Raw genomic sequence first — 15,090 nt, 5'->3', positions numbered from 1 at the left:
CGGCCCACATAGAAGTGGGAAAAGATGCAGAGAAGGAAGAAGATATATATATATATATATATATATATATATATATATATATATATATATATATATATATATATATATATATATTTATATATATATATATATATATATATATATATATATATATATATATATATATATATATATATATATATATATATATTATATTATATTATATTATATATATATCGACGGGGTAACGAGAGAAAGCACAGTGCATTTTCATAATTTATTGTGCCGACGTTTCACAACACATCTCGGTTGCATTTTCGAGGCTGTAAAAATTTGAACACCATATTACTCGTAATAACTCTTAGAATATCTCGACAAAATATATAGATTTGTTACATTGACATCTCCAGTAAAAGTAAAATATAGCAGAATAGTGAAATTTCAAAAAACCACAGCAGAATACAAAGAGATATAGGGGAAAATAAACTCAAGAACGTAAAAAACAAAAAAATACGTAAAAAAAGAGGTAAAATAATCTTGACATCACTGGTTACATCAATATATTTAAAGTGAGACAAAATAAAATTAGTAAAAAACCAGCAGTAAAATAAAAAACAAGTAAAGGTCAAAATAAAATTAAACAGCTAAAAGAAGAAACATCAAAACGCAAAACACTACGGACTAAAACACCCACCCAGCGGACTGCTTCAAAGAGAAACTAAAGCAGAAGAACCTTCAGAGACCGAGAAACTAAAGACAAAGTGCAACGGCCATTACGCGTAATGTACAATTAATTGGAGGAATTCTGCGAGTTTAATGACGGAACTAGCTTTTTATCATTATGGACTCTAAGACGTGAAGTTCGTTTTCATTTTGTACGTGTCCTATGATTTGGAAATCTTTGGCCTCTGTGTGTGTTTTACAGATCTTTGAGGTGATTCCAATATTTGATTGTTTCTGGATTGGACAGTCTCCCTGTCCTAAAACTTACTCCTCTGCAAGGAGAGTCCAAGCGTACTTTTAGTAGCCTTTTTGTACATCCCAACATAGGTCCCTCGACTACATCTAAGGAAAATATATTTGTATACAACGTTGGATGTAAACACTGGACTAAGCTTGTCTTTGTATCTGAGCAGAGAACCAGTGGTGACTGGGTTCTTAGGAATAAGTTTCAAGCTTAGGGCTGGTAGTTCCTTGTGTATTATACTAAATAGCCTTTTCCTGAAATTGTTATCATATAGAAACGGAAAACTCGCATACATTTTTAGTTTGGGAACAGTGCTGATAGAGATAGGAGGTACCATTTTCCGGTAGAGTATTTTATTTAAGTACCTGAGAAAGAGTTTACGAGGAAAACAATTGTTTTCAAAATAATTATCTAATTTAATGATTTCGTCGTGGAAATTCAACCAGGAAGATGTATGAGTCAATGCCCTGTGGAGGAGAGTGACAATCGAATTCAACTTAAAATTAAAATAGCACGAACTACAAAAATTCATTCCTAGACCCGTGAACGTTCCTTTGCGGTAAATGCCTGTACTAAAACCTTGGTCATTCCTAGAAACCAACACATCCAAGAATGGAAGCGTATTTTCAGACTCTTTTTCCAGGGTAAATTTTATATTAAGGTGCTGGGAATTGGCGAACCCCAGAAAAGCGTCAGCATTAAAATCGGTCTTGGATGTGTTGGTTTCTAGAAATGATCAAGGTTTTAGTACAGGCATTTACCGCAAAGGAACGTTCACGGGTCTAGGAATGAATTTTTATAGTTCGTGCTATTTTAATTTTAAGTTGAATTCGATTGTCACTCTCCTCCACAGGGCATTGACTCATACATCTTCCTGGTTGAGTTTCCACGAATAAAACATTAAATTAGATAATTATTTTGAAAACAATTGTTTTCCTCGTAAACTCTTTCTCAGGTACTTAAATAAAATACTCTACCGGAAAATGGTACCTCCTATTTCTATCAGCACTGTTCCCAAACCAAAAAATGTATGCGAGTTTTCCGTTTCTACATGATAACAATTTCAGGAAAAAGCTAATTGATATAATACACAAGGAACTACCAGCCCTAAGCTTGAAACTTATTCCTAAGAACCCAGTCGCCACTGGTTCTCTGTTCAGATACAAAGACAAGCTTAGTCCAGTGTTTACATCCAACGTTGTATACAAATATATTTTCCTTAGATGTAGTCGAGGGACCTATGTGGGATGTACAAAAAGGCTACTAAAAGTACGCTTGGACTCTCATAGAGGAGTAAGTTTTAGGACAGGGAGTAGACTGTCCAATCCAGAACAATCAAATATTCGGAATCACTAAAGATCAGTAAACACACATAGAGGCCAAAGATTTCAAATCATAGGACACGTACAAAAAAATGAAAACGAACTTCACGTCTTAGAGTCCATAATGATAAAAAAGCTAGTTCCGTCGTTAAACTCGCAGAATTCCTCCAATTAATTGTACATTACGTAATGGCCCGTTGCACTTCGTCTTTAGTTTCTCGGTCTCTGAAGGTTCTTCTGCTTTAGTTTCTCTTTGAAGCAGTCCGCTGGGTGGGTGTTTTAGTCCGTAGTGTTTTGCGTTTTGATGTTTCTTCTTTTAGTTGTTTAAATAAAGGGCCTAAAATAGTTAGAATGTTTTATACGCATTATGTATATATATATATATATATATATATATATATATATATATATATATATATATATATATATATATATATATATATATATATATATATATATATATATATATATATATATATATATATATATATATATATATATATAGCAAACGAGCTGAGCTGACCATTATCACGGAGAAGCCACATAGGTCTAAGAAAACTATATCTATTATCTAAACAACACCATTCCTTTGTCATCACATTTTTCTCGATCTAGGGCGTTGCCATTGCAAAAAACGAATGAAGTCACAGGCAAAAAAGCGATGAAATCACAAAAGGGGTAGTAAAGACCTGCCACAAGAGACAGATATGGAGGTCAGGGGATACAAAGGAATGGGTAGGGCGTAGGGCTTTACTCAGCAACCCAATAAATTATGATGAAAGCGAAAAGTATACTGATTGAGAAAAGACTCCTATTTAAACTTTTCGCTTTCATCGTAATTTATCAGGTTGTGGAGTAAAGCCCTACGCCCTACCCCTTCCTTTATATGCCCTGACTTCTATACCTGTCTCTTGTGAGTGGGCTTTACTACCCTTTTGTGATTTCATCACTTTTTTGTCTTGATTCATAAATGGAATTGACGTAATAAAAAATATAACCTATAATAAGAAAATAAAAAGACATTTACATTTCACAGTAATTTAAATCGTTACCCGATTTCCAAAGTTTCAGTAGATACGATAATAACGAAAAACAGTGGAAAAAAAAATGTTGACGCTGAAATGTTAATCTACCTGAAAGAATACAGCTTGAACCCAGTGAATCATACTGTAGAGTCACTAGCTAGTAGCTTGTTCCTAATATCAATCCAGTTTAATTTGATACAGGAGAAAATTCTTCCACCGCAGAAGAGAGAGAGAGAGAGAGAGAGAGAGAGAGAGAGAGAGAGAGAGAGAGAGAGAGAGAGAGAGAAGTGCAAAAGGGAGGACTAACAATTCCAACAGAAATCGGGAGTTTAGGGAACACAGAAAGTGTCCCATCACTACCTTCCGTTTTCTTTACTGAACAAAATTCAGTGAGGTTTTTTGATTTACTTATTTCATCCAGACAAGTCTGTGTTCTCCACTCCGTAGAGGGTTAGTGCCGCCAGTGCACCTCGTGCGGTGCACTGTAGGCATTACTTAGGTTCTTTGCAGCGTGCCATCAGCCCCTAGTTGCAACCCCTTTCGTTTCTTTTACTGTACCTCCTTTCATATTCTCTTTCTTCCAACATACTTTCTAACCTCTCCTAATAATTGAGTCATAGTGCAACTGCGAAGTTTTACTCCTACACCTTTCAAACCTTTTACTGCCAATTCCCGTTTCAGCGCTGAATGACCTCATAGGTCCCAGTGCTTGGCCTTTGGCCTAAATTCTATATTCAATCTACTCATCATTAAATCAAATCATATTCAGAATCTTCAAAAAGGGAGAAGATATCATCAACGTACATTCTGTCAAACAAAAGGACGGAACTTAGAGGACGGGTCTCCATTAGGACCCATATTCGCGGAAATTTTCCATGAGCTCCCTGGAGGAGCGCTTGTTGAGACCTGCCCTCTAAGTTACCGTCCTTTATTTTACAGAAGGTACGTTAATGATATCTTCGTCCTTTTTAAAACAAAATTTGACCCTGAAAGGTTTTTGGACTTTCTTAATCAGGCTCACCCGTATATTAAATTCACTATGGAAAAAAGATCTTTACAGGTCTTGGTAGTAATTTTTATAGTCGTTGTTTTTTTTTTTTTTTACTTTAAATTAAATTCAATTTCTACTTTTTTGCATCGAGCATTTTTAAAACGTCCTGTTGGGACTAGTTTCACCTCAAAATAGAATTTTTATATAAGCATTTTAGTGATAATTGCTTTCCCGTCTCTTTGCTTCACAGGCATGTTTTTAAATTTCTTAATAAAGTTTTAATTCCTAAGATAAGTATACCTTCAATACCCAAATTGCCCTTCTATCTAGCCCTCCTTTGATTCACAATGAGTACTTTTACAAAAAATTACGAGGTCTTATTTTTAATTATGCTCCAGCCATTAAACTGAATATCATTCCCACTAATCCAGTTACAATCAGAAGCTTTTCAAATTTTAAGACAACCTAAGACCTTTGATGACCCCAGGTGTCGTATATAAAATGATTGCCCTAGATCTAGTCTGGGGACTTCCGTGGGATCGACACTGGGGTTATTAAAGGTGAGAAATGGAGTGTCACAGGGGCGTCAGTTATCGAACTGGTGTCAGGTTAAATAATCCTGCGTTCTGTAATATCCGAGACCATGCAAAAAAGTGCAAACATAATATCCAGTACAAAAATTTTAAAATTCTTGGCAGGGCACCAAACACCATATGTTGGAGATTTTAGATTCATTATTTACAAAACGGGCAGTTCGTCACTACAACGCCCAGGCTTCTTCGGCACCTTTGTCACTCGAGTGAGTTCTGCTGGTCTGGTTGTGCTCCCGTATAGTCTAAATTTTATTTTATTTCTTAATCAGTTAACACTAGCATTAATTCTATGTTGGTTCCTTTTCAGCTTGAGAATGAGAAACTAGTCTTGAAACGTCGCGCCATATGTTTTAATGAGACTCTTAGACTTCTGGGATATGCCTTCTCCTCCCCCGTTTTGGATATTCGTTGAAGTTTTCATAAACTAAACTCATAAACTGCTAAAACCTACTATATATATATATATATATATATATATATATATATATATATATATATATATATATATATATATATATATATATATATATATATATATATATATATATATATATATATATATATATATATATATATATATATATATTAAGGATATCCCTCCCTTATGTAGACCCCAGCACATTTAATTTTGAAATACAGTTGTTGTTCCTTTCACTGTGGGGCGAAGGAATTGGCGGGCGACGACAAAAAAAAAAAAAAACACACACAGTTTGAACCTTTGAGGAAAGATTAGGTGGAGGCGATGTCCTGCGGAAAAGGTGAAGTCAGGTTGACAGCTGGGCAGCCCCTTGGTCGTGGCAAGAAGCTCTGGGACACTCACGGAGTAAACCAAGAGTGACTGACCTTCCTTGTCAGTGAGATCCATATTATCATTCGAGGCGAAAGTGTGGAGTTTTTTATAGCTAATTTTTTACAGAATGCCAAGCTCTTGTTCAGCATTTGGTTGCACAGCAAGATACAACAAGTTACAAGATCCTACTGGACATTTCATCGGTAAGTGAATTTCAAATTATGCATTTCTAATTTCATAATTTACTCATAGAATTAGTGTACACAACGTCTAGTAAACCTTGGTGTATACAGCTTTGTTCCAGGTGGATATGTTCATGACCCTAAAAATGTGTACAATCATTTCCTACATTTTTTTATTTAGGTACCTTTTACAGACAATTCATTGGTTTTGTTGTAAGACAGAACTTTTTCAAGCCAGGTAAAAATAGCTAAGAATATTTAACTTAATAATAATAATAATAATAATAATAATAATAATAATAACGAATAATAATAATAATAATAATAATAATAATTGATGTCGAAAATAGAAGTTTCAGTTAGTCAATAGTTAGTGTGTGCGTTTAAATCATTGGACGGTTATTGTAAGTTGTTTTACTTTACTTTTCCTTCTCCTTAAACCCCTTAAATTTCTCATTCCTTTAAACTTTGACTCCTTCCTCCACAAAGCAATTTTCCTTGTTAAGAGTCCTGCTTCGGCCTCCCGTATCTCGCCCCATAATGTGCCTTGAATTCCAGTAAAAGATCCAGTGATAAACATCCAGTTATCCCTTCCCCAGTGCAACTTAAGGTCAAAATTAGGCTAAGTAATACAAGTGTTTAAATTTTCTCTTTGTGTGATTGCGAGCACGTGATTCCTTGTGTTGAAAGCCCAATCGAATACGATCCCCATATTGTGCTTATGTGATTTTCTTATAATTATCTGCTGGGCTACGTAGTGGTTAATATTTAAATGTGCAGTGTGTAACATTTTATAGGGGGATTCCATTTCCTTCAGTGTGTGCCGCCGTTCTAACCCAGAACCTCTCTTACAGGGGAGATACCAGCGGCTCCATTGCACTCTGTGTCCGACAACCTGACTGCCATTCAAATCCTGAACTATTCCTGGTTGCAGTCCGATTTCTGAAGTCCATTGTGGCCCCACCGAATTTTGTATGAATTATTTTCCCTATCCTGGAGTTCAATCCTTCGCAGCATAATTAACTGAGACAATTTAATGTAATCTTGGCCTAACCAAGTTATTATTATTATAATGGGAATAATTGTACTGTACATTGGCCCCATTTTAATTAGCTGGCTTGTTTTCCAGTTACTGCATTATTGCTCACTGTATATAATTAATGAGCCTGCCCATTCGTTACCATTTTGCATTCCGTTTTGTCTCCTTGCCTAATTGCTTAATCTCTGTAAATAAACCCCTTTTAATTGTAAAGGAAGTCTAATTTCAGATGGCGACCTTAATCATTTACGTATAAATCCAGGGAAAAGCTAAGGTAAGTTTTCAGTTAACTTTTCCTTTGTTCATAATCTGGGCTCACTTGGTTCATTGGCAGTCCCGAAGTAAATTTGTTTCAATTTTCTCCCCAACCAAGACCACTAGTTTATGACAATATATATATATATATATATATATATATATATATATATATATATATATATATATATATATATATATATATATATATATATATATATATATATATATATATATATATATATATATAAAGAGGACAGGATTATCGGTTATTTGGTTGTTATGTAGTAGCATTACAAAACTTTTTTTGTGGTGGACTGATCAAACATACATAAATTAACATACACCAAATATGAAGAAGCTAATAATGTAAAAAAATAACAATAAAATCACCATTTTTGTTGTATAATCTTTATTGTTCTTTCTAGAATATAAGTGGAAACTCAATATATATATATACGAAACGTGCAATAATTATGAAATTGCAACCTTCCATGACGTATGGAGCTTCAACAGAAAGGAATTCTTTTTTAACGTTTCTTACAAACTTTCGAAGACAGAGTAACGAACAATAAAGGCATCATCCCGAGCGATATAAAAGCTTTAAAGCAGCAACGAGAGCTGGTATTAATATTTATAACTTCTTAGTTCAGGGAGAAAAAATAAATTGAAATAATGTCAAATACATTCCTATTTATTCTCTGCCTTCACGTTTATCTTAAATACCTTTCCGTTTTACCTACGGCAACGGGAAAATATAAATATTTAAAGCATGGGTCTTTAAAAAGCTTTTAAAATGCAGTTTCCGTGAAAGCCAAGGTCCCAGTAGTTTTTCCGTTCCACTGGAGCTAACTGCATTAAACGCCAGAATTAAATACCCAGTATGTATGTTTCGTAAAGCCATTATATGTACAGTACACTGCCACAAAATAATTTTTGGAAATTTCTAAAATGCAACTAGTCGCATCTAAACTAATCTATGTATGTCACAAGCATTACTCGTGATAGTAATAGTTCATGAGATCCGGAGGAGAGTTTTGGCAACATCTGTGATATTTTCTCTATACGGACACCCATCTTTTTCTAATTCCCTGCGGATATTACTGCTGTAGTTCATACCCCTAATTACAATAATAAGGTTTGACGTAAGATTTAGTCTCGTGACACATGAACAATTAATCCCTTTCTAAATCGCAAACAGGAATCTTTCACATAATTTTGTAACTACCGGTACTTCTTCACATATCCGGGTAATTCAAATCTCCTCAGCGTCATCCACAGTCAGAGTCGCTGTTTTCAATAAACATCCTCAAGCTGTTTCTATCGTGAATAGTTCATTGTATAATTGGTTTAGGCAGGAATTTACGGACGGATGCCCTTCCTGATTCCAACCCTATCTGATAATCCGGGTTTGGGACCGGCACCGAGCTAGCCGCCTTTTATGCCTGCACAGTTGGTCTGTGCAGGTAAAACTGAAACCACTAAAGTTCAGTTCTGCCTGCAGAGGCATAACTGCGGGGTATAACTGAACGTTAGTGGGTTTAGTTTTGCTTGCAAAAGCCGACTGTACAGGCATAACTGCGCAGGTATAGCTGAGCGTTAGTGGCGGCCTTAAGAGTTCCACATCATAACGAACTCTCATCTTGGCTCTGATCACAGCAGATACACAGACGGACGACGCCATTCGAGAACAACGAACCATGTTTTTGCCTTACAGAATAGCCCAGGAATAATTTACATAAGACTGAACATGTGCCGGAAAATTTTTAAACATAATGCATACTATGAAGATTTTCTTTAAAAGCCAAACGTTTCAGTATCACACTCGACTCAATTAGAATATGGAAGTATTAAATGATGATGGTGTTTAGATTCTGGGAGAAACAGTACAGTTTGCATCCATTTTATAAAATCAACTATTAACTCTGTTCAGCAAAAAAAAAAAAAAAAAATGGTATTAAGAAAAGGAGGAAGGATTCTAGCAAGTGGCTAGGAGTCTCTGGTCTGCTGATTCATTAAAAGAAACCAAAGGTTACGGGTTTACGGTGTAGTAATTCTATACACAAGAAGCTAAAATTTTATTTGAACTGAGATGCACAGGGAAAATAATGATATTAATGATAATGCTGTTCAAAATAATTAGAATAAAGTGATATGCAAAATCTTATATAAAAAAAGAAATGACAATATCATAAATTACGTAAATTTACATTTTTGAAATAAGCTAAATATTAAATCATCCATTGAAAGTACTAACTAGAAACTTATTGGGATCGTGTCAATTAAATACAAAATCTGTAACACAAATACTCCGAGTATGAGTAATTTCGAGGATCCTTATGTGCCGATAAAAGCGTCCAAAAATGATTTACAGGTAGAAATCAGTAAGCCATCTTTTCGCTCATGCGAACCAATAGTATAATATTTTCTTCAAAATGGGTTTCAACAAATGTCTTAGTTTGATGATAAATTTGATTACAAATATAAAAACAATGAAAGTAGCTGACTTTTCCTGTTTTCTACTAGAGTGAAGGTGTCGGTGTTTTCCCAGAAAGTTTATTGGAGAACACAATTAGCAAAATCTGCATTAAGAGAATAAGTTCATCGGCAGTAGTAGTAGTAGTAGTAGTAGTAGTAGTAGTAGTAATAGTAGTCGTAGTAGCAGAGAAAAGACCTATAAGATGAAATCTGTGTATATGTTTTCTGTACTGCATACTTATCTTTACAAACTTATAAATATTACACACACACACACACACATATATATATATATATATATATATATATATAGTATATATATATATATATATATATATATATATATATATATATATATATATATATATATATATATATATATATATATATATATATATATATATATATATATATGTGTGTGTGTGTGTGTGTGTGTGTGTGTGTGTGTATATATATATATATATATATATATATATATATATATATATATATATATGTGTGTGTGTGTGTGTGTGTGTGTGTGTGTGAAATAATTTTTCTTATTCTTGTATATGAATTTTTCTATAGAGTTATCTATTAATATCTGGAAGATAGAGCCAAATGTTCATGTGCAGACTGCGCATTGTAGCTCTTCCTGTATGTTTGTGTTAGAATAAAAGTATTGAAAGTATGAAGTGCATCTCATCCTTGCAAGCTGGTGGGTGTGAAATGGGTCTATGAAAGCCTTGGGAACAATAATGAAATTAGTCTTTGGAAAAAGAGAGAGAGAGAGAGAGAGAGAGAGAGAGAGAGAGAGAGAGAGAGATGGTGCGTGCTGTCACATGGTTCAAGAATGTATGACGGTGGAATTGTTTAGGGAGTAGATGGCTTCTGATTCTTCATTGTGAAGAATAAAAAAAAAAATGATCAGCATTCTTGCGACACTGTAATACTTAGATATACTAGATTATTAAATCAGAAAAATTTATAAAATTATTGCATTTTTAACAAGCACTACAAGCAATAACAATAAAAGAAAGAACAGAGTTACTGGTAGCCCTTGTCATCGTTAGGACCACATGGGCGAGTAGCTTCTGTGATTGTTGCTGTGATTTGAGGCAGGACAGGGAAGGTCATTGGAAGGCCATTAGAGTCATGGGGAGAGTGATGTTGCACATGGTTGCCAAGAGCAGTAAGGATTACTGTAGGAAAAGGTATGTCCAAATAAAAGATGCCTTGTAAGAAAATTTCTGGAAAAGCCGTTCAGAACCATATATAATGCATTCCGAAAGAAAAGAGATGATCTTTAATAGCAAATGCTTCATGTTTTTTCTTTATTGCCTTTCTTATCACCGTAACCCCAATTTCTATTTATTTTGAACTCTCTTTTCGTCATTCGCAAATTTAGGATAATAGAAGGGATTAATAGAGTCCTCCTTTTTCTCTCTTCTCAAGCCAATTTCACTTGGTAGTATACTTGGTATCATAAAATCCCCGTATTGTATTAATTTCATTTGTATATTTGTTTCTACGTGTCTCTTTCAATGAAACGCCATCCTCCAGAAGCCGTTCTTCCTGGGGTTCATGTACCGTTCCATTCCTACGCTCACATGTTAACTTTTATTACTTTCAGTCATTCACTCTTTTTTTCCCAATGCAACCCCAACGAGAGCAGCATCGGGAAATCTTGTTTCATTCTAAAGGATAAATCTCACAGCCGTAGACATGCTTTGGCTAACTATGGCCCGCGCATTGCCGATGCTTAAAGCCAGTTAATGGCACTCAACGAAAATTGTATCTCTTACTGGGACGGTGAACGCCGCTGCTATATGCATGTGAATGGCTGAAGGGTGGATTACTAGGGCGGATCTATCACGGGAGTTAGAGCCTTTTACCGTAGGAGGCTGTGGAAAACTGTGTGGCCTGTAAAATCTAACCAAATCCATTTATATACACAGAAGGATCTGGCGACGAACTCTTCAATTACGAGGCATACTGATGCGTTAAATTTCTCTCTCTCTCTCTCTCTCTCTCTCTCTCTCTCTCTCCAGTGACACTGAATTTTGGATACAGTGGAATACCGCCGAGACCTGCTTTGGTGTGAATATGCTTCTTTTTCAACACAATCCAATTGTTTCTTGAGAAGTTGACCATGTTTATAAACTGCTAATTCCATAAATTTCTTGTCACTGTCATTATGAAAATAACCGTGGCGAGACTTTATCAATTGTAACGGTATAATGTAACTATTTTAGGGATTTAATGTTAATAAGTATTGCCTGAATGGAGTATATTAGAATTTTGATTGAGAAAGTAAATCGAGTGACCTCCACTTGTAGGCTGAAATTCCTTCCCTTGGCGGCTGTTCCTGTCTCGTCAAAACATATTCAGACGAAAATAAAAAAAAGTAAAATCAATTATAAATAATTACGTTTTAGCCAAGAGAGAAGAGAAAGAACGGCTTTACGAATGTTCCCACCCAGTTCCCCCTTTTCAGATAAAAAACGTTATTTCCCTTCCATCTCAAGAGAGGAGAAATAATATCGGTGAAAGAAGTAAAGATTTTGGTAGCGTATGGAGCATTCTGGGATCCGGTCTTTTGGGAATCACGTCCAATTAAGTTGTCCTGGTGGTCAGAAATCTCTCTAAAAAAAGGATGAAACATTATATTTCTTTCTGTTCTCTTCTTTTCTTTATTTCATATTAATGTTGCTGAGATCTGGATATCCGTGTGTTAGATTAAGAAAATAAATTAGACGTTATAATCACACATTTTGTTTAGAATTTTTGTTCTTCATTGAACGAGATTTTCTATGTTGTACTTTCATATCTTCCTTCGCTTTACATGAATATACACTGAACTGTGAATTAAAACGTTTTCGGTTTACACACAAAAAAAAAAAATTGTCTTCTTATTCCAATCTTTAATATACATTTATGCATGAAGTAACGCGGAAAAAGTCAAAATCTAACTTAATTCTAGTGCTACGAATTTTACAGCTTTTCAAAGAACATTACTAAGGCAATAATGGATATGGTCTCTTGAGGAAACCAACTCTTTTTCGTCATATGAACCCAAAGGATAATTACATATTGACAAAACACTTTCTTGTTCCCTGAACGAAACCTGAAGCGCTCCTGATTTCATAGCTTCCTGTCTCTCTTTTGGTACAATTTAAATGTACAGCGTACGACTAAAGCACATTACACACGTACCATATATATATATATATATATATATATATATATATATATATATATATATATATATATATATATATATATATATATATATAAAGAGTTATTATTAATAGGTGAGAAGAATGGCAGGTCCTGACCGGTTTCGACTTGGAAACAAAGTCGAAACGGTCAGACCTACACCCTGTTTCTTATTTTTCACCTGTGGTAATGTGTAATAAATGAATCACGTACAAAAGTGATAATAATAATCATATATATATATATATATATATATATATATATATATATATATATATATATATATATATTATATATATACATACGTTTTAATGTTATATTTAATGTCTATTGTTCATTTTACAATCTCTCTGAAAGGAATTTCCTAGTTTATGAATTGGTTTGAAACTCACGCGGTATTGTTCTGTTTGTCCACTTCTCTTGAATTTTATGGTGTTCTTCTGCCTCCTTCAGATTGCAGAGGGCTTGGATAATATCTTCTACGTATTATATCATATTTTATTGCTTCTAAAAGTTTCTCTTATAGAATATTAAGTCAGAGCATTTTGTTTTAATGGACACGAGAACTTCTAACAACCCATCTTCAATTAGCGTGAGGAGGGAAAGTTTTTTTCTGCATCTAATTCACTTAAACTTTGGAAGGGGAATGGAGATTCAGATTGATTTTTCTGGCATTCCTCTTCATCGCTGGTAATATATTTTTTTTTACTTGCATATACAGTACATTGTTGTTTGTGAGTTTGTTTTTTCATCGTGATGTTTGGACATTTTATCTAAAAGCGAAATGTGGATGAGGATTGCATTAGGGTATGAATTATATGTAAATGATGATATAAGAGACTCTGTAAACCAAAATCTATGAGATTAGGAGGTAATCAAAAACAAGTTTCAACTTTTTTAATAAGATAATTGGTAGCCGTTAAAAGTATAATACCAACAGTATTTGTTTTATTATTTTTTTAGTCGTAAGCGGATGAAAAGGAAGTACAATAATTCAGTGTTAAAGGAACGTCTATATGTTGTGGTGTAGAATAGATTGGGAAATTAGATAGAAAAGAGAGAGAGAGAGAGAGAGAGAGAGAGAGAGAGAGAGAGAGAGAGAGAGAAAGTTAGGAGAGATAAGGAGAGAGAAATAAGAATAAAGAGCAAGAACACAGTGATAACAGCTGTCAAAATGGTGTTGGGGTATCGTGTTATCACACGTGGGACGTTTATACAAATCATAATTGGTAGCCGTTAAAAGTATAATACCAACAGTATTTTTTTAATTATTTTTTAGTCGTAAGCGGATGAAAAGGAAGTACAATAATTCAGTGTTAAAGGAACGTCTATACAGATGCTGATTTCTGTACAATGTAATGTGATTTGAGTGCATATTAGCTGTGTTTATTGGACCATGTTGTAGTATTAATTTTCATGAACTGATGAAAGCGTGAATGTCATCAAATAACATTTTCAAAAACAAAAACAAAGGGAAAACAAAACAATAACATTTGCTATTTGTAAGGGAGGTTTCACAATCTATTATTGTAGAGAGCCCGTCTAGAGAAATAGGGAAGCCCCATGCTTTTTCAATATTTTCCCTAGAGTAGCTGACAGACAATGACGTTTCTTTTATCAAACTGTGTCTTTTCCTCTCTCCCCACCCCCCACCCTCTCTCTCTCTCTCTCTCTCTCTCTCTCTCTCTCTCTCTGGACGTGTGAGTGGATTATGTTTATCTACTTCTGTTAGGAAAGTATTTTTTTCCTCTAACGTTACCTCCTGGTTCAAGCAAAACGTGTAACTATCTATCCATCTGTTTGTTCCTCAACTGATTTTGTTTAGATATTTTTAGCATCTTCGTTGTTTGTTTAGCCTCTACATCTATATTTCTCCATTTGAATAATTTTCACTATATATTTCTAATTGCTTATCATCTTAGGTGCCTAATTTTCCTTTTATCTTTGACAATCAATATGAGAAATACTTTCGTTAAGAGAATGAACGTATATATATATATATATATATATATAGTATATATATATATATATATATATATATATATATATGTATATGTGTATATATACTGAATTAAACTAAGAGTAATTTACAATAAGAATATTTATGAACTTCTACTGGACGCTATAGGACAGTTGTTAATATAAACTCAAAAAGTGGATTTAAATGTTGATAAATGAAAAGCTTAGGCTGTTTCACGGAAAAATGTCTCGTCTATACAACTGTAACGCAAGAAGATTTTCCAGAATGCCAGTATTTGAAGTTTTAGACCA

This window comes from Macrobrachium rosenbergii, chromosome 37 (assembly GCF_040412425.1).
Source record: "Macrobrachium rosenbergii isolate ZJJX-2024 chromosome 37, ASM4041242v1, whole genome shotgun sequence".
Taxonomy (NCBI): Eukaryota; Metazoa; Arthropoda; class Malacostraca; order Decapoda; family Palaemonidae; genus Macrobrachium; species Macrobrachium rosenbergii.
The sequence above is the reverse complement of the archived record's forward strand: the minus strand, read 5'-3'. Positions refer to the sequence as shown.